The sequence below is a fragment of the Herpailurus yagouaroundi genome, unplaced genomic scaffold, assembly GCF_014898765.1.
Source record: "Herpailurus yagouaroundi ecotype Mexico unplaced genomic scaffold, PumYag 190, whole genome shotgun sequence".
In the NCBI taxonomy this organism is placed as follows: Eukaryota; Metazoa; Chordata; class Mammalia; order Carnivora; family Felidae; genus Herpailurus; species Herpailurus yagouaroundi.
In genome coordinates, this window is record NW_024412421.1 from 1,123,560 (window position 1) to 1,150,920 (window position 27,361).

The 27,361-nt window shown below is 36.3% G+C and overlaps 1 protein-coding gene and 1 pseudogene across 4 annotated transcripts in view; both read right to left on the minus strand.

Moving 5' to 3' along the window:
• Nucleotides 1–27,361, minus strand: part of CUNH16orf87 (chromosome unknown C16orf87 homolog) — a 90,302-nt gene that overhangs the window by 41,600 nt on the left and 21,341 nt on the right. For 2 of the 4 annotated variants that reach the window (XR_005797650.1, XR_005797651.1), the window contains exon 2: nucleotides 14,521–14,617. The gene's annotated coding sequence lies outside the window, so the exon portion shown is untranslated. Of the gene's footprint in view, nucleotides 1–12,185; nucleotides 12,233–14,520; nucleotides 14,618–19,200; nucleotides 19,377–24,908; nucleotides 25,007–27,361 lie in introns of those variants that run through there. The other 2 variants (XR_005797649.1, XR_005797652.1) reach the window with 2 other exon arrangements.
• LOC121045240 (40S ribosomal protein S16-like) lies at nucleotides 1,421–5,640 on the minus strand (annotated as a pseudogene).

Sequence of the window (27,361 nt, forward strand, 5' to 3'; positions counted from 1 at the left end):
AGGAGTAACTGCAATCTAGCTATAAAATCATAAAGAGCCCATTAATTATGGTCTCTGACAGGCCACTTACACTTTTTTAAAAATAAAGAGTAAGAATGGAAAACATATGAAAGGGATTGGCTCTGTGTGACAGTAAGTACTACCACTCAAAAGCACCACTGTGCCATGTCTATTGTGTGCATGGCTTTCGGTGTTAGAAACATGCTTTCATTTCTTTATTCAAAAAATATTTTCTCAGAGCCTGAAAGCTTCTGTTGAGGCTGCTCATCTCTCTAAAACCTTCTTTATACCCAGATATTTGCATGGCTGACTCCTAAGCATCTTTCAAACATATATACACTCTGGGTTGTTCTACATTCCTCCAATGAAGAAGCCCAAAACTCAGGGGTAGCTTGTAGTTTTCCAGTACATTAGGTACCTTTCAGTCTTCATGTTCTGCCAGGGTCTGGGAAGATATTAGGTTGAACCATATGAAACTGCCTTTATATAAGAATGAAAATGTTATATTTTTCAGAAAAAGAAAAGTTTCATTCAACCAAAATATGTGCTGCTAGCAATAACTGCTTTCCCAAAATGATAAATTTTTTCCAAATACTAAATTACATATTAATAAAATTCAGCATTGTTAACATTTATTCAAATCCTTCAATTACTGTTCTCTTTTGGAGAATGTTCTGTTTCTTAGACTTCCAAATGATGAAAAAGGTGGTAATCTGTTGAAAAAAGGTCAGGTGAGTGTGATGGATATGACAAAAGTTCTTGGCCCAATTCAGTTATTCCCTATGGTGGTCCGCAATTTCAGTGGTCAAATGTTGTCATGGAAAAGTATAGGTCCATGTCTGTTAACCAATGCAGAGTGCTTTTAAATCCATTTTTATACATAATTTCAACTTCTTGACAATAAGATGCTACTGTTAGTTTTGCCTGGGCTAAAAGTAATAAATACTCTCTTTGCAGACCACCATCATTACTAGAACCTTCATTTTGGTTGCAGCGATAGTTTTAACACGTTTGGGAACTTCATCAACATCCAACCATTGTCCAGACCACTTTCATTTTTTGTCAAAGCTTATGATCCTCTCCAGAATAGGTCTCTGCTCTTTCAAATCCTAAGGTATGAGCACATCTCTAATCATCTCCATATATGATCATCCATCAGTTGGTGTGGTACCTACCCATTTGTCCAACTTTTTCACCTTTCCTATTGCAGCCAGATGTCGAGAAATTGTTGTAGCAGAAACTCCTAAGTCTGCTGCAAGGCCTCGAATTGCCATTTTGGGGTTAGCTTCCACCATGGCTCTCAATTGATCTTCATTTAAAACAGATTTGGGTCTCCCTCGAGGCTCATTTTTCAGACTCAGATCCCCAGAACGAAATTTTTCAAACCACCACCGGATAGTCCTTTCACTAACAGAGCCTTCTCCAAAGACAGAATTGATGTTTCTACTTGCTGTGGCTGCACTATGTCCTAGTTTAAATTCATATAAAAACAGTATTCGCAAATCTTTCAAAGATATGGTACAGTCCACTTCTGTGGAAGAAATAAACAATAAAAACTCAGCCATCAAAGAAAACTGAAGACCATAATATCATTACGAATACTAAACAACACACCTGAAAACAGACCTGATATCAACTTTACCAATCATGGCCAAGTTTCAACTAGTCAAATATCAGAAATTTCATCTGGAGAACACACGTTTTTTATCACTGTGTTCTGCTGCCATCAGTTTATATCAGGCAGGTGACTTTACAGTAGGAATAAAATTTCCAGTAATTTTATACGCATTACCATAAAAGAAATGATTTTGAACTAAAATAGAAGTTGTGCTTTTAAATCTAGGAACTCAATGCCACACAATTTTTTCTCTACTATCAAATTAAGATTTCAGATAAGTTTAATGCTTAGAAAAAAAATCTCCCATAATGGGCTGATAAATAAATACCTGTTTCTTATGTTTTCTGACAGAAGTATTTTTAGGTGTTCCTCTTCCCTGTTTCACATGATCTGAATGCTACTTCACACATTCTTTACACATTCTAAATCCTTATTTGCTATGGAATTTTTCTTCTTTCGCCTCTCTGCTTCACTTTCTTTGGCTTCATACTTAATTTTGGTGTAAATGAATATAAATAGTATTTTAGGTATATGAAAGAACTGTTTGCCTAAGTTCACATTTCCCCCTGGCAGTCATGTATTTAAATGGCACTAGGGTCCACTGCCCAGTGTACTTTTTAAAACTATAACCATAACATACATGTGACCTAAACCTACCAAAGGGTTAGAGAGAGAGAGAGAAAGGTTCAGCAGAATTCAAATCTGGGAATATCTTGCGGTAAGAAGGGGGAAGTTTTCCTTTTCAGCAGCTTTAATTCCAGCCCTTTGTAAGTACATATTCCTCCAATACTAACTTTTCTGCCTTTTTCCTCCCCTATACTTCCAAGATGGCAAAGTGGAAAGGGAAAAGGTTTCTATTCCTTTCTACCCTCACTTAAGTTCTAACTATTTCAAATAAGTCAATAATCTATTACAAAAGCAGAAAAAAATTCTGACCTCAACCATAAAATAGTTACCAAAAAACAAAAAAGCACCCCATATATTTAACTATATGATAAATATTAGGAAAGTGAGTAACTGTATTTTAGTCCCTAATACACTGAAAGCAATTACCCTATTGTTCATAAATGGAACAGGAATAGGGGAGAAAGGTTTTCCATCAATATAGTAGATTTAATAAATGCAAGAAGCATAACATCCCACTTCAGACATACTAATTGAGATATAACCAAAAAACAAAACTTGTTTTAATACAGAGCTAAATCCAAAAGCAATAGAGAATTTCCCAAATGCAAAAAAGTGGGAAACATTAAAAGAGCACAGTGGGGAAGGGACACATGAATAGAATTCATACTCTTCATCTCAGAACTATATACAAATAATGGAACAATCTAAAACAGACATTTTAAGATGTTAGAATATGACATTTTGAAACATGCCTTTAATGTTCAAAGAGAAAACAAAGAAATAGATTTCATTCAGCAAGAACAGGCCATTGTGAAAGAAAAAACTCCCATATTATATTTAGTTGTCATATCTTGTTTCTTCCAATCTCTGACAATGCTACAGTCTTCCCTTATTTTTCATGATCATGACTCTTAAAGACTACTGATCAGTTTACTCTGTCAAATATATCTCATTTGGGTTTGGCTGATGACTGGACTAAGGTTATACATTTTGGCAAGAGTACACAGAAATGATGAATCCTTCCCAGTGCATCATATCATGGTTTCATGATATCAATATGTTTTATTATTGTGATGTTCACCTTGATCATTTATTAAGCGATTTATTAAGATAAATTTTAGCAGGTTTCATTCTGATAAATTTACTATCTTTCCCTTTGTGATTAATGAAGATATACTTTGGGGGACATTCTTTGAATCTATATGAATTTTACTTCTCAAATTTTCACTCACTGATTTTACAATCAATTGGTGGATCTTGTCTACAATAATTATTACTGTGTTTAGCTAATATTTCTTTTCTATTTTTCTCATATCTTACATCTTTCCACAGTTTTAATTGGAATTTTACTATAAGCGAGAATTGTTCATTTTCCCCATTTTTTTTATCTGTATCAGTATGGACTCATGGATATTTACATTATTCTATGAATTATAATCCAGTGATTTCATTATTTCTTTTGCTCAAATTGCTCCGGCTTCGGCCATTAGAACTCTTTCCGGTTGACTCCCATGTTTTTTCAACAATATCCCCCTGCCTTTTTAAAAGCATTTTGTTATTACCTGGCACACATCAAGGTGTCCCAGGCACCTTTAGTATTTTCTCTCAGTCCTAGAATCAACAATTTCTCCAAGGAGCCCTGGTTCCTTTTATTTGAGGAAATAAAATATTTACTTAGAAATAAAAAACTGGATCCTAGGTTTATTCATTACTATTGGGGTGTCATACCTTTTAGTCACTCTCAGTGGACATTGGTAGGAAACATGCATAACAACCCACACATATATTGATATCTCAGATACCAAACCAAACCCAAACCAACAGAGTTCATTTTAGCCTTCTCTTTTCTTTATTTATGAGAACCCAGTTCTTGTTATTTAAAACATTTACCTATTTGTTCAGTTTGAGTACACACATAAGGCAGTTTCAGAATTGCTGATCTATGCCCCTGTGAGAAATACATTTACTGACTAGATTACAGCATTAATGTGCAGTTCTTTTTAACATTACAGTATCCAGTGAAGATGTTATTTTCGAAAAAAACTTGGAATAAAGCTCTTTTCTTCCTCCATCCCCTTTAATGTCACTCCTTCCTCATTCCTGATACCTAGTTCCCATCACCCCACTTTTTTGCACCCCTTTCCCACATACCCCCTATAGGTTACCAATCACTTTAGTTTCCAGTTTATCCTCCCAGTACGGATTCTATACAAATGAGCAGATGTGTATGTACTGTCTTATTATCTCCTTCTTTCTTACACAAAAGAATAGTATACTATGGATACTCCTGCGCTTTACTTTTGTCATTTAACAGCATATTATCCTGGCAACACTCCGTATCAATTGATATAGATCATTCTCATTCTTTTTTTATAGCTCCATTATTCCACTGCATGGACATACCATAGTTTAATCACTTTGCTATGTATGGGCATTTAGACTGTTTCCAACATTTTGCAATTACATTACACTACTTTGATGCAGTGAATATCTTGTATGTATGCATTTTTATATTGTTGGAGGTGTATCTTCATGGTAAAATCCCAGAAATGGTCAAAAAATTAACAAATACATATTTTTAGGTATTACCAAATTTCCCTTCCAAAGGATTGTAACAATTCACATTCTCAACAGCAATGTATAGGAGTATCCATATCTTCACAGCTTCACCAACGAAGTATATGGTCATATTTTAAAATTTTTGTCATTGATAGGTATTATTTTAATTTGCATTTCTCTAATTATGAGTGAATTTGAACTTTTTTCATATACTTTAGGCCATTACTATGTCTTACTTTTTGAGTTGTCTCTTCATGTCTGATTCACATTTTTACAACAGGTTTTTGGAACTCTGTCCCAAACTCAAATTTTTTGTTTTATTTCAAAACCTTAAATCTCACAACCACTGTTTATTACCAAGGTGAACTCTGATCTTCACAATGGGCTTATCAATAGGATTTCTGGTAGGAAGTATAGGTACCAGAGCCTCCAAACTTTTTGGATTTGCTGCGATGGGGATCCACTACCACCAGCAGGGTGCAGTCATACTGGATGGGGATGTCTGTGAGCTCCTTCTTGGAAGCCTCATCCACATATTTCTAGTAATAAGTACACCAGGGCTTTGGAGCTGGTACTGGTGAACTGTGCAAACCTGGACCACGTAACTACCACTGTTCATGCAGACTCAGACATCCACCCCAGGAAATCATTCCTTGCCCAGAAGCACAACAGGTTCAAGTAGCTTGTACTGTAGTGTGCACTGATGGATCATCTCCAGGGACTGTCCATTCACCTGGATAAGGCCATTGCCCTGTTTGCAATGCACCAGGATGTGCACTGGCCACCTTCCTGTGTCCAAGGACCTGCATGGACTGTAGAGTGCCCTTGGACTACATAGCTACCAGTGGGGCAAGAGCTCCTCACTGCCTGGCACTGCAACCTGAAAAGCTTTTGTCCCTCAAACTTTAAAAGCTATTTGAATATAAAAAGTATTGGGGCGCCTGGGTGGCGCAGTCGGTTAAGCGTCCGACTTCAGCCAGGTCACGATCTCACGGTCCGGGAGTTCGAGCCCCGCGTCAGGCTCTGGGCTGATGGCTCAGAGCCTGGAGCCTGTTTCCGATTCTGTGTCTCCCTCTCTCTCTGCCCCTCCCCCGTTCATGCTCTGTCTCTCTCTGTCCCAAAAAATAAATAAACATTGAAAAAAAATTAAAAAAAAAAAAGTATTGTCCTTTTTATGGGTATATATTATGAATATTTTCCCCCAGTTTCCCTTTGAAAAACTTTTATTTACGGGATTTTTTTTTGTTATGCAAGAATTAAATTAGTGAAATTTATCAACCTTTTCTTTTAATGCTTCTGGATTTTAAGTCACAGTTAGCAAGCCTACATACCAACTATAGAGGAATTAACTTATGTTAATGGTAGATAACAATGGCTCTTTTAATAATAGTGCAGGGACAACTGGGTAGCCATTTGGGAAATGCTAAAAGTGGATCATTCATTGTTCCATGAAAAAAAGTAGATCATTTCCAAAAAAAGTTTCCAAAAACTTTCCAAACTGCAGCAAAGTTGTCAGATACAAGAATAAAAATCAACTCTGTTTTTATACACCAGGGATGAATAACTTCAAGAGAAAACTAAAAAAGCAATTCCAATAAAATACTTAGGAATGAATCTAACCAAGGACTTAAGATTTTATGCTGAACACACTGCCGAAAGAAATCAAGCAAGATCTAAATAAATGAAAAGACAATCATACTCATAGATAGGAAGACTTAACATCATTAAGATGTCAGTATTACCCAAGCAATCTACAAATTCAATATAATCCCCATCAAAAGTCCAACAGCCTTTTTGGCAGAAATGGAAAAGCAGATCCTTATTTTTATACAGAATCACAAGGGGCCCTGAATAACCAAAATAATCTTGTAAAGGAATAAAGTTGGAGAACCCACACTTCCCAACTTTGAAACTAACTACAAAGCCACAATAATTAAAACAATATGGGCATAAGAACAAACATAAAGAACAATGGACTAGAAAGAAACCCTCACACATATGGTCAACTGATTTTTGACAAGGGTGTCAAGACCATTTAGTGGGAAAGGATGGTTTTTCAACAAATAGTACTGGGAAAACTGTATATCCACATTCAAAAGAATGAAGTTGGACCCTAACCCAGACCTTATACAAAAATTAATTCAAAAATGGATCAAAGACCTAAATGTAAAAACTAAAATTACAAAAGTCTTTAAGAGAACATTGAGGAAAATCTTCATAGCACTGGATTTGACAACAGTTTAATGGATATGACAACAAAAGTAAAAACAGGTAAACTGGACTGCATCAAAATTTAAAACTTCTGGGCAAAAGACACAGTTAACAGTGAAAAGGCAACCCATAGAATAGAATATTTGCAAATCATGAATCTGATAAGGGGTAAATATCCAGAATATATAAAGAACTCCTACAACTCAACAACAAAATACAAATAGCCTGATTAAAAAAAAAATTGTTTTTAATGTTTATTTTTTTGAGACACAGAGAGAGTCAGAGCACAAGCAGGGAAGGAGGAGCAAAGACAGGGAGACACAGAATCTGAAGCAGGCTCCAGGCTCTGAGCCATCAGCACAGCTGACTCAACACGGGATTCAAACCCACGAACCACAAGACCGTGACCTGAGCCAAAGTCAGATGCTTAACCAACTGAGCCATCGAGGTGCCCCACAAATAGCCTGATTTTAAAATGAGCAAAGAGCACTAGAATAAATGTTTCTCAAACAAAAATATATACAAGGCCAACAAGGATTTGAAAAGATGGCCAACATCATTAATCATTAGGGAAATGCAAATCAAAACCACAATGAGGTATCAACTCACACCCAAAAGGACAGCTACTAATGAGAAAATAACAAATGTTAGCAAAGATACAGAGAAACTGGAACACTTGGGCACAGCTGGTGGGAACAAAAAATGGTACAAGTCTCTACGGAAAACATTCATGTTGGTTTCTCAAAAAATTAAGAACAGAATTACCATATGATCCAATAATTCCATTTCTGGGAATATATCCAAAAGAACTGAATACAGAGTCTCAAAGAGGTATTTATATACCCACAATCACAGCATCATTATTCACAATGGCCAAAAGGTGGAAACAACCCAAGTGTCTATCAACCAATAAATGGATAAAGAAAATGTGGTAATTGCATACAATGGAATATTATTCAGCCTTAAAAAGAAAGGAAGTTCTGGGGTGCCTGGATGACTCAGTAGGTTGAGCGTCTGACTCTTGATTTTGGCTCAGGTCATGACCCTAGGGTCGTGGGATCGAGCCCCATGTCAGGATCCACGCTGAGTGTGGAGCCTGCTTAAGATTCTCTCTCTCCCTCTGCTCCTCCCCCCGCCCCAAATAACAGAAAAGAGAAAGGAGATTCTGATACATCCTACAACACAGATGAACCATGAACACATGATGCTAAGTGAAATAAACCAGTCACAAAAAGACAAAAATTGTGTGATTCTACTTAAATGACATACCTAGAATAGTCATATTCTTAGAGATGGAAAGTAGAATAGAGGTTAGTGGGGACAGGGGCGAGGGAAGAATGGGAGTTGTTGTTTAAGGCTATAGAGTTTCAGTTTTAGAAGATGAAAAAGTTCTGGAGATCAACAGTAAAAGATGTGAAAGTACTTAATACTACTGAACTATATACTTAAAAATAGGATGGTAAATTTTATATTTTTTGTATGTTACCACAATTAACAAGAAAAATTAAAAAAATTAGGTAAATTGGATCTCATTAAAATTAAGAATTTTGTGCATCAAAGGACACTTTAAAAAGTGAAAAGACAACCTGCAGAATGGAAAAAAATACTTGCAAATCATACTTCTGACAAGGGATTAATACTGAAAATATATAAAGAGTTTCTATAACTTAACAAACAACCAAAACAACCTAATTAAAAATGGGTAAAGGAGTTGAATAGACATTTCTCCAAAGAAGATACACAAATGGCCAATAAGAACCAGAAAAGATGCTTAACATTGCTAGTGTTTAGGGAAATGCATATCAAAACCCAGTAAGATAACAGTTCACACCTACTAGGATGGTTATTTAAAAAAAAATTGGAAAATGACAAATGCTGGTACGAATATAGAAAAATTGGAACCCTCATGCATTGCTTGTGGGAATGTAAAATAGTGCAACCACTGTGGAAAAGAGTTTTAAATTTCCTCAAAAGGTTAAACACAAAACTACTATATGACCCAGCAATTCCACTCCTAGGTATATATCCAAAAGAACTGAAATTAGGGATTCGAACACATATCTGTACACCAATGTTCATTACAACAACCCTACTGTCTATCAGATGAATGGATTAAAAAATGTAGTATGTACATAAAATGGTAATTATTCAGCCATAAAAAGTAATGAAATTTTCATATATGCTACAACATAGACAGGCCTTGAAAACATTATGCTTAGTAAAATAAGCCAAACACAGGACAAATATTATATGATTCCACTTATATATGAGATACCTGGAAAAAGCACATTTACAGAGACACAAAGGAGAGACTGCCAGGGATTTGGGGGAGGTGTGGTGGTGGAGTGGGGAGGAGGAGATTATTTAATGGGTACAGGGTTTATGTTGGGGATGATAAAAAAGTTTTAAGTATAAATAGCAATGATGACTACACAGAATTGTGAATGTTTTTAATTCCACTTAACTGTACACTTAAATGGTTAAAATGATAAATATTGTATGTATTTTACCACAATAAAAATGAGAAGAAGAAAAGGTCCATCTTTACCCTAGTAATTTGAAATACTACCTTTCTCATATACTAACTTTCCATATGAATTTGGGTCTAATTCTGCACTTTTTATTCTTTTCCACTGGTCTATTTGTCCCTGCCAATGCTACAATGTTTTAATTAATAAGGCTATTCAACCCTTATAGTTTTTTTTTTTTTAAGTTTCTCTTTTTAAGTGTTTTCCTGGCTAAAAGTAATACTGAAGAAGAAAACCAAAGCAGGAGGCATCACAATCCCAGACTTTAGCCTCTACTACAAGCTATAATCATCCAGACAGTATACTATTGGCACAAAAAGAGACACACAGACCAATAGAATAGAATAGAGAACCTGGAACTGGACCCACAAATGTATGGCCAACTAATCTTTGACAAAGCAGGAAAGAGTATCCAGTGGAAAAAAAGACTGTCTCTTCAACAAATGGTGCTGGGAGAACTGGACAGCAACATGCCGAAGAATGAAACTAGACTACTTTCTTAACACGATACACAAAAATAAACTCAAAATGGATGAAGAAACTGAATGTGACACAGGAAACCATCAAAACCCTAGAAGAGAAAGCAGGCAACAACCTTTGACCTCAGCCACAGCAATCTCTTACTCAACACATCTCCAAAGGCAAGGGAATTAAAAGCAAAAATGAACTACTGGGACCTCATCAAGATAAAAAGTTTCTGCACTGCAAAGGAAACAATCAACAAAACTAAAAGGCAACCAACAGAATGAGAAAAGATATTTGTAAATGGCATATTGGATAAAGTGCTAGAATTCAAAATCTATAAAGAACTCACCAAACTCCACACCCAAAAAACAAATAATCCAGTGAAGAAATGGGCAGAAGACATAAATAGACACTTTTCCAAAGAAAACATCCAGATGGGCAACAGACACATGAAACAATGCTCCACGCCACTCATCATCAGGGAAATACAAATCAAAGCCACATTGAGATACCACCTCACACCGGTCAGAATGGCTAAAATGAACAAATAAGGAGACTATAGATGCTGGCGTGGATGTGGAGAAACAGGAACCCTCTGGCACTATTGGTGGGAATGTAAACTGGTGCAGCCACTCTGGAAAACAGTGTGGAAGTTCCTCAAAAAATTAAAGATACAATTACCCTATAACCCAGCAACAGCACTGCTAGGAATTTACCCAAGGGATACAGGAGTGCTGATGCATAGGGGCACACATACCCCAATGTTTATGGCAGCGCTTTCAACAATAGCTAAATTATGGAAAGAGTCTAAATGTCCATCAACTGATGAATGGATGAAGATGTGGTTTATAAATACAATGGACTACTTGGCAATGAAAAAGAATGAAATCCTGCCATTTGCAGCAACATGGATGGAACACTGGTGGGTATTATGCTATGTGAAATAAGTCTGTCAGAGAAAGACAGATACCATACGTTTTCACTCATACGTGGATCTTGAGAAACTTAACAGAAGACCATGGGGGAAGGGGGGGGTAGTTACAAACAGAGGAAGGGAGAAAAACCATAAGACACTCTTAAATACAGAGAACAAACTGAGGGTTGATGGGGGGTGAGGGAGAGGGGAAAGTGGGTGATGGGTATTGAGGAGGGCACTTGTTGGGATGAGCACGGGGTGTTGTATGGAAGCCAATTTGACGATAATTTATATTTTAAAAAATCTAAAAAAAAAAAAGTGTTTTCCTGGCTATTTCTAAAATCAGTTTTATTGAGATATAATTCACATCCCATACAATTTTCCTATTTAAAATGTACAATTTGGTGATTTCTGGTACACTCACAGGGTTTTGAATCCAATTTTAGGACACTTTTCCTCTTCCAAAAGAAGCTCTGTACTAATTAACAACTGTTCCCCATTCTCCCTCTAACCCTTTCCCAGCCCTAAACCATTATTCTATTTATATATCTGTTAATATTAGTCTGTTTATATATCTGCCTATGTGAACATTTCTTATAATTGGAATCATAAAGTATGTGATCTTTTGTAACTGACTTCTCTCACATAGCACATTTTCAAATCATTCATGTTGTAGCATATATCAATACTTCCTTTCTTTTTATGTCAAATAATACTCTATTATATGGATATATCACATTTGTTGATTATCAGTTGATGGACATCAGGACTGTTTCTACTTTTTAGCTATTGTGAATAATGCTGCTAACAACATTCACAAAGGTTTTGTGTCCACTTCTGTTTTCAGTCTCTTGGGTTTATACCTAAGAATGGAATTGCTGGATCATATTATAATTGTGTATTTAACCATTTGAGGAACTGACAGATTGTTTTCAAAGTGACTGCACCATTTTACATTTCTAATAGCAATGTATGAGTGTTTCAACTTTTCCACTTCCTCACCAATACTTGTTATTTTCTGTCTTTATTATTGCATCTTAGTGGTGTCAAGTTATATCTCATGATTTTGATTTGCATTTCTCTAATGACTAACAAAAATATTTTGGTATAGTTGTTGGTCATTTGTATATCTCCTTTGGACCAATTCTATTCAAATCTTTTGTCCATTTTTTAAATTGGATTATTTCTTTTTATTATTGAGGAATAAGAATTCTTTATACATTCAAGATATAAGTACCTTATAAGATATGTGATTTGCAAATAGTTTTTTCCATCCTGTGAGTTGTCTTTCTACTTTCTTGATATCATCTGCAGCAAAAAAAAGTTTTGAATTTTGATATCATCCTATGTATGTATGTATGTATGTATGTATGTATGTATGTATGTCATTTGAGCTCTGGGTGTCATATTTAAGAAAACACTGCCTAACCCAAAGTCACTGAGATGTACTGCTATGCTTTTAGTTTCATTAGCTCTTATATTTAGGTTTATGATCTATTCTGAATTAATTTTTATGTGTGGCATAAAACAGGTCCCCAACTTCATTCTTTTGCGTACTCAGCATGGTATTCCAATACTATTTATTGAAAAGACTATTATTTCCCATTTATTTTCTTTGGGACCTTTACTAAAAGTCAATTGATGATTTTCCTGGCTATTTTTGCATGTTTGTTTTTCCATATGAACCTTAAAATCAGCTTGTCTGACTCCATAAAACAACTTAATAGGATTTTTATTAACATTGCACTGATTTTATAAATTAACCAGGGAGGATTAACATTTTTATGATGTTGAATCATCCTATTCAACAACAAAGGACATTTTACCATTTGTTTAAATCTGCTTTAGTGTCTTTTAGGAGTGTTTTCAATTTTCCTTGTATAGATTTTATATCTTTCTTATTAAATTTATTCCTAAACATTTAATCCTCCATGTTGCTATTGTAAATGGGCTTTCCTCTAACATTATGTTCAGTTTAAGCTATCTGTATATATGAAAGTTGAATTTTATATGTTAATTTTAAATCCTGATCCTTCACTGAATTCTTTTATTGTAGGAGTTAGTTTATTATTGATTCTCTGGAGTACAGCTATACTATGATCTGCAAAGAGATATTGTTCTACTTGTTCTTTACCCGTTTTTATGCCTCTTACTGATTTCTCTTAATTTAATTCCCTTGGCTAATTTACCTCTAACAAAATGCTAAACAGTAGTGAAGATAGTGTGGATGCTTGTTCTTGACATTAATGGAGATGCCTGTAGTGTTTCCCCTTTTTAAATAAGATATAGTTTTAATGCTAAGATGTATACTTCATCAAGTTAAAAAAGTAGTATTCAAGGGGCGCCTAGGTGGCTTAGTTGGTTAAACATCTGACTTCAGCTCAGGGTATGATCTTGCAGTTCATGGGTTCAAGCCCCTCATCGGGCTCTGTACTGACAGCTCAGAGCCTGGAGCCTGCGTCAGATTCTGTGTCCCTGTCTCTCTCTGCCCCTCCCCCACTCATGCTCTGTCACTCTCTCCTCTCAAAAATAAACATTAAAAAAATTTTTTTTAAGTAGTCTTCAATTCCTATTTTCTTGAGTGTCTCTATCATGAATGGGTACTTATTTTTGCCAAAGGTTTTCTTAGTATCTACTGAGATAACTGTATTATTTTTTCTTTATAGTTAATAACATGGTATATAACACTAATAGGTTCCCTCATATTGAACCAATCCTGCATTCCTGGAATAAATCCTGCCTTTGTTTTCCCTCTGTCTAGAATTTGCTTTCCCTGGTTTTCCTTCATCTATTCAGACCTTATAAAACATCTCCTCCTCAGAGATGCATTCCCTGGAACGTTTAATCAAAAGCAGCCTTCCAGTTAACCTCTAGGACAGTACCCTATTTTAATTTCTTACTCAGCACTTATTACTGATATTTTCCCCATATATCCCATATGTATATACCTCTACATATACCTTCAACCATTATGATAACACTGAACCTGTCTTGGTAGTAGATTTCTTACTGTGTGCCCAAAATATATAGTACCTGGCATACGTTAGGCACTCAATAATTGTTGATAATAAATGTATTGCCATTTTGGGTTGACTATTATTACAAATGTGATTTTATCATAGCAAAAAATAAGAGTAACAAAAATCTATCTCTCACTACACTTATGGCATAAATCCAGATTTCTAACTTTAAAGAGAAAGTTACAAACTCAAATAAAATTGAAGTCAGCAGCTCTTTAGCTAGTCTAAATCTGTGAACTGAAAAAAATAACTGGTACTAAAACATTCTAATACTAAAATCAAGGTTTCCTGTCTTTCAGTTAATATTTTCTAATTAAAATTTCTCATTAAAATTTGTTACAAAATAATCAGTAAAGGAGTTAACATTTAAATTGGTTGAACAAACCAATGTAAACAACTTGCTGTATCTAATAAAAACCAAAATGTACTTCAACAGATTTTAGTATTATAACTTCACCAGCAAAAAAAAAAAAAAAAAAAAAAAAAAAAAAAAAAAAATTAACTCACAAAAATTAATTTTAACTTTATATAAAAGAAACCACAAAAGACAGAAAGGTGGTCAACTCTCTCAATTACCTGTAAAAGGTGATGATTTCTCTGAGTGTTTTACTTTTAGAAGTTTCCTATTAATAAATATATAACCACAGGGACAAGATTTACATGCAACAGGAACCTGGAAGGGGGAAAAAAAGGAAAAAAATATATTACTATTTTACTTATCAAGTGTTTATGTGGTCTCTTTAACTAAACAATAAATTACTCAAAGGTAGAAATCTCATTTTTATTTAAACTCCACCTCCTCATAAAAATTACTCCAGATAGGAAATCATACCCATCCCATTCTCCTAGTCCTTTACAGTTCCATGCATATGGTGAATGTTTAATAACACTAATATGAGTGGCCACAGGAAGAATGTAAAGAAAAAAAATAAAATAAAACTATTTCCTAAAATATCTCAGAATATTTACAACATGGATTAGATTAGAAGAAAACAACTGGTTAGGAAACTATTACATTAATCCCAGGATGAGAGGCTGTTGGCCTGTTCTACAATGCTGGCAGGGGAATGTATTTCAAAAAAAAACAAAGACATTTTAAAGGGAGGAAAGAGGGGCACCTGGGTGGCTCAGTGTTGGTTTCAGCTCAGGTCATGATCTTACAGTTCGTGAGTTCAAGCCCAGCATTGGGCTCTGGACTGACAGCAGAGAGCCTGCTTGGGATTTCTCTCTCCCCCTCTCTCTCTCTCTACCCCACCCCTGCTTGTACTCTCTCTCTATCTCTCTCAAAAAAAAAAATTTTTTTGTCTTTTATTTTTTGGTCCATTGGTTATTTCAGGGTATGTTGTTTAATTTCTATAAATTTATGAGTTTGCTAGTTTTTCTTTCTGTTGTTGATCTCTAACTTCACCCTGTTGTGGAAAAATACTCTGAATGATATGTCTTTAAAAAATGAACTTTGATTCTTACCTTATGCCATATAAAAATAATATTTCAAAATGAAACTTCTAGAAAATACTAAAAAAAAAAAATCTGCCTTCAAGAGTTTGAACATGAGAGAGGAAGAGGGCCAGTACCAATTACTGGAAAAGGATCATTTACAATAGCCAGTTTAAGGGAAAGAAGGTGGAAGACTACAAAAAAGATGCCAAACATAGGTTCTCCTAGTCTCTGGTTGAGGAAAAACCTTGAACAAATCTCATAAGCCCTGCAGGTTTTCTGTTTTCTTTTCTGAAGTCTTTACTACCAGAAGTAAGTCATGATCTTTACATATCTTTATTTAATTTTTTAAAAATTATTTTTAACATTTATTTATTTTTAAGAGACAGAGAGAGACAGAGCATGAGCAGGGGAGGGGGAGATGGACACACAGAATCCGAAGCAGGCTCCAGGCTCTGAGCTGTTTGTTAGCACAGAGCCCGACGTGGGGCTTGAACTCACAAACTGCGAGACCATGACCTGAGCCGAAGTTGGACGCTCAGCCAACTGAGCCACCCAGGCACCCCTATTTATTTAAATTTTTAGAGAGAGAGAGCTGGCAGGCACACACGAGGGGGTGAGGGGAAGAGGAAGACAGAATGGTTTTTTTCTTTAAATTTTTTAATGTTTATTTTTGAGAGAGAGAGAGACAACACAAACAGGGTAGGTGCAGAGAGAGAGACACACACAGAATCCGACGCAGTTTCCAGACTCTGAGCTGTCAGCACAAAGCCCAAAGTAGACCTCGAACTCAAGGACCACCAGATCATGACCTGAGCCAAAGTCGGGTGCTCAACTGACTGAGCCACCCAGGCACCCCCACATATTTCTAAGTGAAAAAATGATTATGTCATTTAACAGCTTTATTAAGTTATAAGAAACATGCAATAAACTATACATATTTTAAATGCACAATCAGACAAGTTTTAACAATTATATATGCCCATGAAACCATCATCACAATCAAGACAGTGAATATATCCATCATCCCCAAGTTTCATGTGCCTTTGTAATCTACCCTCCTGCCTCTCCTTAGCACCTTCAATATTCCCAAGCAACTACTGACCACCATTCTGCCACTACAGATCAATTTGAATTTTCTAGAGTCTTATATAAATGGAATCATAAATACATGCTTTTTTTGTTTAGCTTCTTTCACTCAGCATAATTATTTTCAGATTTTTCCATGCTGTTGCATGTAACAAGTTCATATCTTTTATTGCTGAATATTATTCCATAAAGACATACCACAGTTTATCTACCTACCTTGCTGATGTACGTTTTGACTGTTTTCAGTTTTTTAGTTATTACAAATAAAGCTGCTATGAACTTTCACGCAAAGTCTTTGTATATACATACACATTTTTTTCTCTTGAATAAATAGCTAAAAGTGGAATGGCTGGATCATAAGGTAGATTTAACTTTTTAAGAAAACTACCAAACTATTTCCCAAAGTGGTTGGACCATTTTACATTCCCAACAGCAGTGTATAAGAGGTCTAGTTCCTCCTCATCAATAGTTGGTATGCTCAGTGTTTTTAACTTTAGTCATTCCAGTAGGGTTTCCTTGTGATAATATGCATATCCCTAATGCTGTTGACCATTTCTCCATGAGCTTACTTGCTATCTACTATACATCTACTCTGGTGAAGTTTCTATTCAAATTTTTGCCTATTTTTTAATTGGGTTGTTTGTTTCTTAATATTAACCTTTGAGAAACCCTTACATATTCTGGATATAAGTCTTCTATTACATACATGCTTTGCAAAGGTTTTTATCTGTTTGTGTCTCCTTTCTCTGAACAGAGATTTTCAAAGAACTAAAGTTTTAATTTTGATTAAGCCCAGTTTATCTTTTTTTCTTTTATGGGTCATGCTTTTGGTGTTGTAATTAACAAACAATTGCCTAACTTAAGTTCACAGTTTTTATAGTATTTTCTAGAAGTTCAATAGTTTAAAATTTTTCACGTAGGTCTACAATCCATCTTGAAATATTATTTGTATATGGCACAAGGTAAGGATTAAAGTTCATTTTTTAAGACAGATATTATTCAACCACAACAGGATGAAGTTAGAAATCAACGACAGAAAGGAAAACTAGCAAATTCATAAACTTGTGGAAATTAAACAACATATTCTGAAATAATCAATGGATAAAAAAAGAAATGATAAGGAAAATGAGAAAACACAGAGATGAATGAAAACAAAAATACAACCTACCAAAACTCACGGGACACAGTGAAGGCAATGCTAAGGAGGAAAGTTATAGCTGTAGTTATAGCTGTTATGTTAAGAAAGAAGATCTCAAATCAACAACCTAACTTTACCACTTAAAGAACTAGAAAGAAAAGAGCAAACAAAACCCAAAGCCAGCATAAAAGAGGATATAATATAGATTCTAAATAAATAAAATATAGAATAGAGAAACAATAAAGAAAATCAATGAAACAAAAGTTGGTTTCTTTGAAAAGATGAACAAAATTGACAAGCCTTTCACTAGAGACAAAAAAGAGAAGACTTAATTACAGACATACCTCATTTTATTACACTTTGTTTTACTGTACTTCACAGATACTCTTTTTTACATATTGAAGGTTTATGGCAACCCTGCAAGTCTACCAGCACCATTTTCCAATAGCATTGGCTCACTTTGTATCTTTGTCACATTGTGGTAATTCTTGAAATATTTCAAACTTTTTCATTATTATCTTTGTTATGGCAATCTGAGATCAGTGATCTTTGATGTTACTATTTGAATTGTTCTGGGATGCTCTGAAACCACACCCATGTTAGACAGCAAATTTAATTGATAAATGTGTGTGTTCTGAATGTTCCACCAAATAGCCATTCTCCCTTCTATCTCCCTCTCCTCAGGCCTCCCTATACCCTAAGACACAACAATATTGAAATCAGGTCAGTTAATAACCCTAAAACGGCCTTTAAGTATTCAAGTCAAAGGAAAAGTCACATATCTCACTTTAAATCCAAAGCTAGAAATGATTAAGCTTAGTGAGAAAGGCATGTCAAAAGCCAACACAAGCTAAAAGCTAGGCCTCTTGCACCAAACAGCCAAATTAAAAATTCATTAAAAAAAATTCTTGAGGGAAATGGTACTACTCCAGTGAACACATGAATGATAAGAAAGTGAAACAGCCCTATAGCTCATATGCAGAAAGTTTTAGTGGTGTGGATAGAAGATCAAACCAACCACAACATTCCCTTAAGCCAAAGGCTAATTCAGAGCAAGGCCCTAACTTTCTTCAATTCTATGAATGCTGAGAGAGGAAAGGAAGTTGCAGAAGTCTGAAGCTAGTAGAGGTTGGTTCATGAGGTTTAAGGAAAGAAGCCAGGTCCATAACATAACAGTACAAAGTGAAGCAGCAAGTGCTGATGGAGAAGCAGCAGTGGGTTGGTTATCTGGAAGATCTAGCTAAAATAATTAATGAAGGTGGCTACACTAAATAACAGATTTTCAGTGTTCTGAAACCTTATATTGGAACAAGATGCCATCTAGGACTTTCATAGCCTCAAGACAGGCTGGGTTCCTTGTAGGCTAATGCATCTAGTGACTGTAAGTTGAAGACAATGCTCATTTACCATTTCAAAGATCCTAGGGCCCTTAAGAATTACACTAAATCTGCCTATGCTCTATAAATGGAAAAACCAAGCCTAGAGAGCACACCTGTTTACCACATGGTTTACTGAATAGTTTAAGCCCACTGTTAAGATCTACTGCCCAGAAAAGATTCCATTCAAAATATCACTGTTCATTGACAATGCACCTGATCATCTGAGAGCTCTGATGGAGATGTACAGTGACACTAATGTTTTCATGCCTGTTAACACAACATACATGCTGCAGCCCATGGATCAAGGAGCTATTTTGACTTTCAAGTCTTCTTATTCAAGAAATACATTTTGTAAAGCTCTAGCTCCCATAGTGATTCCCCTGATGGATCTTAGGAAAAATGAATTGAAAACCTTATGGAAAAAATTCACCATTCTGGATGCTATCAAGAACATTCATGATTCAGGAGTGTCTGGGCAGCTCGGTAAGCATCCGACTTTGGTTCAGGTCATAATCTCACTGTTAGTGTCAGGCTCTGTGCTAACAGTTTGGACACCAGGGACATCTGGGTGGCTCAGTTGGTTAAGTGTGCAACTCTTGGTTTCAGCTCAGGTCATAATCTCATGGTTCGTGAGGTTGAGCCCCATGCCGGGCTCCACTCTGGCAGCATGGAAACTTCCTGGGATTCTCTCTCCCTCTTTCTCTGCCCCTCCCCTGCTTGCTCCCTCTCTCAAAATAAACTAATTAATTAAAAAAAGGACTGACTCCAATTTTGAAAGAAGTTCTACTATGGGTAAATGCTATTCACAGCATTGCATGCTACAGAGAAACTGTGAAAGGAAGAACTTCATTGTTGTCTTATTTTAAGAAACTGCCACAGTTACCTGAACCTCCAGCAATCACTACCCTGATTAATCAACAGCTATCAACATCAAGGCAAAACCTTCCACCAGCAAATATCACAACTCACTGAAAGCTCAGATGACAGTTAGCATTTTTGAGCAATGAAGTACTTCTTTTTATTAAGAGAGAGAGTGTGGAAGTAAGGGAGAAGGGCAGAAGAAGAGAGAATTTTAAGCAGGCTCCATGCTCTGAGCAGAACCCGACATGCAGGGCTTAATCCCATGACCCTGGGATCATGACTTGAGCCAAAATCAAGACTCAGATGCTCAACCAACTGAGCCACCCAGGTGCCCTAAATGAAGTATTTTTTAATTAAGGTATATACATTGTATTGTTAGACAAATGCTACTGCACACTTAATAGACTGCAGTATAATATAAACATAACTTTTATATGCCTTGGGAAACCTAAAAATTCATCTGGCTTGCTTTATTGCAACATTCACTTTATTGCAGTGGTCTGGGAACTGAACCCGTAATATCTCCAAAGCATGCTTATACTAAATCAGAAACAAAAGTGGCGGGCGGGGGGGGGGGGGGGGGTTACTACTGATTCTATAGAAATAAAAAGAATTATAAGACAGTACTATGAACAGTATGCTAATGAACTGGATAACATAGATGAAATAGACTAATTCCTAGAAACACAAAACCTAGCAAGACTAAATCATGAAAAAATGGAATATTTAACAGACCTACTAGTAAGGAAACTGAATCAGTAATCAAAAATCTCTAAACAAAGAAGTGTCCTGGACCTGATGGCTTCCTGGCAAATTCTACCAAACATTTAAAGAAGAACTAACACCAGTCCTTCTCAAACTTTTCCAAAACTTGCTGTAACATGAACCATTAGGGACATTTAAGTGAAATAAGCCATTTACACAAGATACACACAGTATGACTCCATTTACAGGAGGGACCTATAGCAGTTAAATTAACAGAGACAAAATAGATGGGTAGGGGCACCTGGATGGCTCGGTCAGTTAAGCATCCAACTTTGGCTCAGGTCATGATCTCAGTCTGTGAGTTCGAGCTCAATGTCGGGCTCTGTGCTGACAGCTCAGAGGCTGGAGCTGCTTCGGGTTCCAGGTCTCCCTCTCTCTCTGCCCCTCCCCTGCTCACACTCTGTCTCTGTCTCTGTCTCTCTCTCAAAAATAAATATTTAAAAATTTCTTTAAAAAAGAAAATAGATGGGTAGTTGACAGGGGCTGGGTGGAGGGGCCAATGGAAGTTATTGTTTAATGGGTATAGAGTTTCAGCTTTCAAGATGAAAACTATTCTGGAGATGGACAGTGGTGATTGGTGCACAAAATATGAATGAACTTAATACCACTGAACTGTACACTTAAAGATAGTTAAGATGATAAATTTTACATCATATATCTTACCACAATAAAAAACAATTGGGAAAAAGTTTGTTTTGGGGGGGATTTTTTACATGTGCATATCTAATTATTCTACCATCGCCTGTTGGAAAAAAAAATCCTTTTTCTACTACTGTGGTCACCCTGCAGAGGCACATGGATCTCATATCCAAAATTTGGTTCAGATGTTGGCACTGATGATGCTACCCATGTACCAGGAGGGTATGAAAAGGCTTTGGTAATGAGGGTTTGGGGGAGAACAGGGAAAGATCCCAAGCAGGCCCCAAAGACTTGAGAAGTAAGGAAAGGAGGTTAGTTCCATTTTTACCGCAGTTAGGGGGAAGGATTGCTCTCCTACAGGAGAGCAGCTGTGGTTGACATGGTTTGAACGCTCTGTTGGCATGAAAGGAGGGAGTATCCAGGCTTTCTTATCAACTTGCCAAAATGTGGCCAGCAGGAGAAAGAAATGTTGGGGTTTCAAAGCCATCTGCAATCAAACTTGATCAAAAAATGGGAGTCAGGCATTTTATTAAAATTTACTCCTGACATTTACCTGATGGTTGAAATCAGCTGTTTTACTTAATTGAACATGAACTTGTTTAAGCAAACCATTATGGCAATATGTAAGGTCTCTTGTATAGCCTGAGACCAGTAAAGGAGGTAAGGATTTTGCTGAATGCATTGTGTATTTTGAGAAGTAAAAAGAGTGCCTTGGTCACTACCAATAATGTCTAGAACTACAACTGGGATAAGGAATGCCTTAGTGAGGCCTTGTACTGTGGCTTTAGTATGTGCAGAGAAATGTTTGATTTATATTTTGGGTGTCTGTGAGGTAAGAAATTCCCAAAATTCTTTACCCCAAAGGGCCAACCTTGGGTAAGGAGTTGTTGCTGCCATTGGCAAGACCAGATGGCCAGACCATTGGCAATAAAAATATAGAGTTGACTGCTGGACAGAGCATCTAGTGCTAAGATAATTGCCTGAAATTTGGCCACTTGTGCTGACCCTTGAGTCCTGTCTTTTTAATTTTTTTATTAATTTTTAATGTTTATTTATTTTTGAGAAAGAGAGACAGAGCATGAGTGGGAGAGGGGCAGAGAGAAAGGGAGACACAGAATCTGAAACAGGCTCCAGGCTCTGAGCTGTCAGCACAGAGCCTGACATGGGGCTCGAACTCACAAACAGTGAGATCATGACCGGAGCCGAAGTCAGCGCTTAACCAACTGAGCCACCCAGGTGCCCCTTAATTTTTTTTTTAAGTTTATTTATTTACTTTGAGAGAGACAGAGATAGCATGAGCAAGAGAGAGAGGGAGAGAGAGAGAATCCCAAGCAGGCTCTGAGCTGTCAGCTGTGAAGCCTGACATGGGGCTCAAACCCACGAACTGAGATCATAACCTGAGTGGAAACCAAGAGTCAGATGCATAATCATCTGAGCCGCCAAGGTGCCCCAAGTCCTGTCTTTGATCAGCAACATCCCACTTAAGAAATGGACAGCAGCAGCTTTCCCATGACTCCAACAACTGTGATGTCATAGAAAACTGTACAAACTCCCTTTGCTGCACACTCAGTTGATCCCAAGGAGTTCCTTAAGTATCTAAGGGGTCCAGTAAAGGGGTGATGCCCTCCAGCACTGTGGCATCTGACAAAAGACTGAGAAAAAGGGAGACCAACCGTCCTACAGGTGGAATATGCCAGAGGGCTCAGGTTTGGCTATATGGTGGTTCTATTTTGGTCTTCACAAGGAGACTTTGAGGCTATATTGAGCTTACAGGTTGCTACCTCCATGACCTAAGGCATAGTGGCAGCTGAGAAAAGAGGGTAATGGGCTCAGAGCCTCTATTTTCCAGGAAAATTAGTATGTAGCCAACAATTACTGCTAATGATGTATACCATGGGGCCAAGAAGGGCAGTTTCTTGCATCAGAAGCTTACAGACAACTTATGGCCATAATGGACGGTCTAGAGATTCCAGGAGACATAGGAGGAGGTTGCTAACACTTCTACAGTAAAGAGGTCTTTGGGGCACTATGGGAGTGTCTGTTACATTGCAATTTCCACAAATTCTAAAACACTTTGTTGTAGAGTCTCCATTCAAGGTATCTATAAGTAACACAATAAATGGGCTTAAGAATAATTTGTAAATGAGGAATACATTGGCTTCAGAATCCAAAAGAGCCCCAAAGATATTATGTTTGTTTGAATATTGCTGAGAGGGTCAATAGTTATTCCTTGATAGTATCAGCAATAGAGCTGTTCTCAGCAAACCAAATAATTTTTCAGGTATTTAACCAAGATAACAAAGACTTCTATTATGTGTAGGGTAATGGCCCATGCCCTTTCTCTGGAATCCTTTGTAAGTATCTGTATGTCCTGAATAAATGTGTCATATCAATCTCCTTGGAGGAGGATATCATCACTGGGATGTCATACCTGTGCTTCTGGAGAAATGTGGTGCTTTAACATCTTGCCTGTAAAGACTGTGTGCAATGGCAAGGTTGTTGACATATCCATAGGAAGCTAGGTAAAGGTGTATTATGTTTATTTGAAGGTGAAGACAAACTATGGTTGAGAGATTCTTGAAATAGGCACTGACCAGAACAGGTTAGCAAAATACTTATGAGACATTGATTGGATGTAGTCAGTAATTTCAATAATATTGATCATAGAGGCCTTAATGGGTAGAGCCACAAAATTAAGGTTGTGGTAATCCACAAAATTAAAAATCAGGTAAAATTGGGCAATGAGGTAGAGAAGCAGTGAAGATAAACACTTCTTTAAACAAGTCTTGTGTACCTTCAATCCATCAAGTCCCTGTTTTAATTTATATTGGGCCAATATTAACTATTTTAATGGGGGTCACAGAGCCCCACTTGGTAAAGCTAATTATAAGTGCCACAGACTAATTTTATAATTTTTGAATATTTATTTTTGAGAGCAGGTGAGAGGCAGAGAGAGAGAGGGCTCTGTGCTGACAGCAGAGACCCCAACGCAGTGCTCAAACTCACAAACTGCAAGATCATGACCTGAGCCAAAGTTGGACGCTTAACTGACTGAGCCACCCAGACACTCCAACAGACTAATTTTAATGTATTACTTGATGGGTCTGAGCATCCGTGCCCACTCTGAGATATTTTATGGCAATATACATTATGACTATAGGGAATTTAGGCAGCAATAGTTTTGACAGTTAAGATGAGACATAACTATTTATTCTCTATATTTTGTAACTCCTTTAAAACTATAGGGATACTTTGTTTAAATTTAGTAGGATCCCAGGTATAACTGTAATTTGAGCCCCAGTATCAACTTAGGCTAAAAAGGTTTACCACTCATACCCTTCAGCAGATGTTAAAGTTAACCCAGAACCTATGCTGTACAGACACACAAAGAAATCAGCCCTTTCATCTTTTCATTGCACAAAATCTAATAGCAAATTTTGAACTTCTAATTGGGTTAAACTGTGGACATGTTTCAACCTTTTGTTTCTTAGGTCTCTCTGGACTTTTGGCTGTCTCCTCAACTGAGTCTGTGGTGCTACTCCTGACGTATTTTTCCCTGTGCCACAGCCAGAAATTCTCTTAGGGCAGTAAGTCAGGGCAATTACATGGCTCATCTAATTTGTTTCTCAATTGTGTGAGTCACTATCCTTCATTACCTGATGTCCAATGTCCTGAAATCCATTATTTCAAACGTTTCATCTGTTTTTTATGGATGTTACAGTTAGGAGAAAAAATCTGGTCTCTGTTACTCCATCTTGGCAAAAAAATAGAAGTCTTTCATCATATCATTTTTTGGCTTTTTTGCTTTTTTGTTTACTTTTTATTTAAGGAAATTGTAAGATCAGATGCAATTACAAGAAATACTATCAAGAAACCCTTATCCACTTGCCTAGTTTCCTCCAATAGTAACACTTTGCAAAACTATTATGTATATGTATACATAATATACATGTGTAAATATGTATACGTACATATGCATAGATAATATATGTTGATATCACATATATATAATATATACATATATTGATATCACAAACAGGATATCAATTTGATACAATCCACTGTGGTTTTATTCAAAAATTTCATATTTCAATATTTAAACCCTTGCAAAAAAGAAAAACTTTTATTTTTTATTATTAAATATAATTTGTCAAATTGGCTTCCATACAACACCCAGTGCTCATCCCAACAAGTGCCCTCCTCAATGCCCATCACCCATTTTCCCCTCTCCTCCACCCCCCATCAACCTTCAGTTTGTTCTCTGTATTTAAGAGTCTCTTATGGTTTTCCTCCCTCCCTCTCTATAACTTTTTTTTTGAAAAACAACTTTTAAAGATATTGCTCACATGATGAGCACTCGGTGTTGAATGTAAGTGATGAATCACTGAATTCTACTCCTGAAAGCAATATTGCACTATATGTTAGCCAACTAGAATTTAAATAAAAATTTGAAAAGAAAAAAAAAATATTGCTCCCAAATAGTTTCACTAATGACAATCCTTTAATCGAGAATTATTCACCAAAAACCAGAAAAGATTTTCAACAAAACAGTACAAACAAGAATAAATACAATCAGGGGAGCATGGGTGGCTCAGTCGGTTAAGTAGCTGACTCTGGCTCAGGTCACGATCTCACCGCTCATGAGTTGGAGCCCTGCATCGGGCTCTGTCTGACAGCTCAGAGTCTGGAGCCTGCTTCGGATTCTGTGTCTCCCTCTCTCTCTACCACTCTTCTGCTCACATTCTGTCTCTCTCTCAAAAATAAACATTAAAAACATTTTTTTAAAAAGAAGTACATTCAGAAAACTATAATTCAGTATGTAAAAATGTCCATTCTCGAGGCACCTGGATGGCTCAGTCAGTTGAGGGCAGGACTTCAGCTCAGGTCATGATTTCACGATTCATAGGTTCGAGCCCCACACTGGGTTTTGCGCTAACAGCGCAGAGCAGCAGAGTCTGCTTCAAATTCTGTCTCTCTCTCTATCCCTCCCCTGCTCATGCTTGCACACTCTCTCTCAAAAATAAATAAACATTTTTTAAAAAGGTCTATTCTGTTTTTCTTGAATAAAGCTTACTAGTAGTGCTTTATACTCATGTATTTTCAAGATGTCTCATACACTAGAACATATACATTTTGTCCAATTAAATTATTTAAAATTAATTAAGCCGTCTAATTGCTGTAGCTAGATCTTCCAGTACTTTCTCGTATAAAAGTGGCGAAAGTGGACATTCTTGTCTTGCTCCTGACCTTAAGGGAAAAGCTCTCAGTTTTTCCCCATTGAGTATGACGTTCACTGAGGGTTTTTCATATAAGGCTTTTGTTATGTTGAAGTATGTTTCCTCTAGACCTACTTTGTAGGTTTTTATCATGAATGGATGTTGTACTTTGTCAAATGCTTTTTCTGCATCTATTGAAATAATTATTTGGTTTTTATCCTGTCTCTTATGGATGTAATGTATCACACTGATTGACTTACAAATATTGAACCACCCTTGCATCCCAGGAATAAATCCTATTTGATCATGGTGAATGATTTCTTTAATGTATTGTTGGATTAGATTCACTAATATTTTGTTGAGGACGTTTATATCTGTTCATCAGAGATATCAACCTGTAGTTCTCTTTTCTTGTAGTATCTTTGTCAGATTTTTGTATCAGGAACCACAGAATGAATCTGGGAGCTTTCCTTTCTCTTCTATATTTTGGAATAGTTTGAGAATAATAGGTATTAACTCTGCTTTAAATGCTTGGTAGAATTCATCTGTCAAGGTGAAGAAGGTCTTGGACTTTTGTTTCTTGGGAGTTTTTTGATTACTAATTCTATTTCATTACTGGTAACAAGTCTATTCAAATTTTCTATTTCTTCCTGATTCCATTTTGGAAAATTATGTTTTTAGAAATTTATCCATTTCTTCTAGGTTATCCAATTTGTTGTCATATAACTTTTCATAATATACATATCCAAAATATATACCCAAAATATATAAAGAACTCATAAAATTCAACACTCCAAAAATGAAAAATCCAATGAAAAATGGGCAGATGACATGAATACACATTTTTCCAAAGACATACAGATGGCCAACAGACACATCTGAAAAGATGCTCA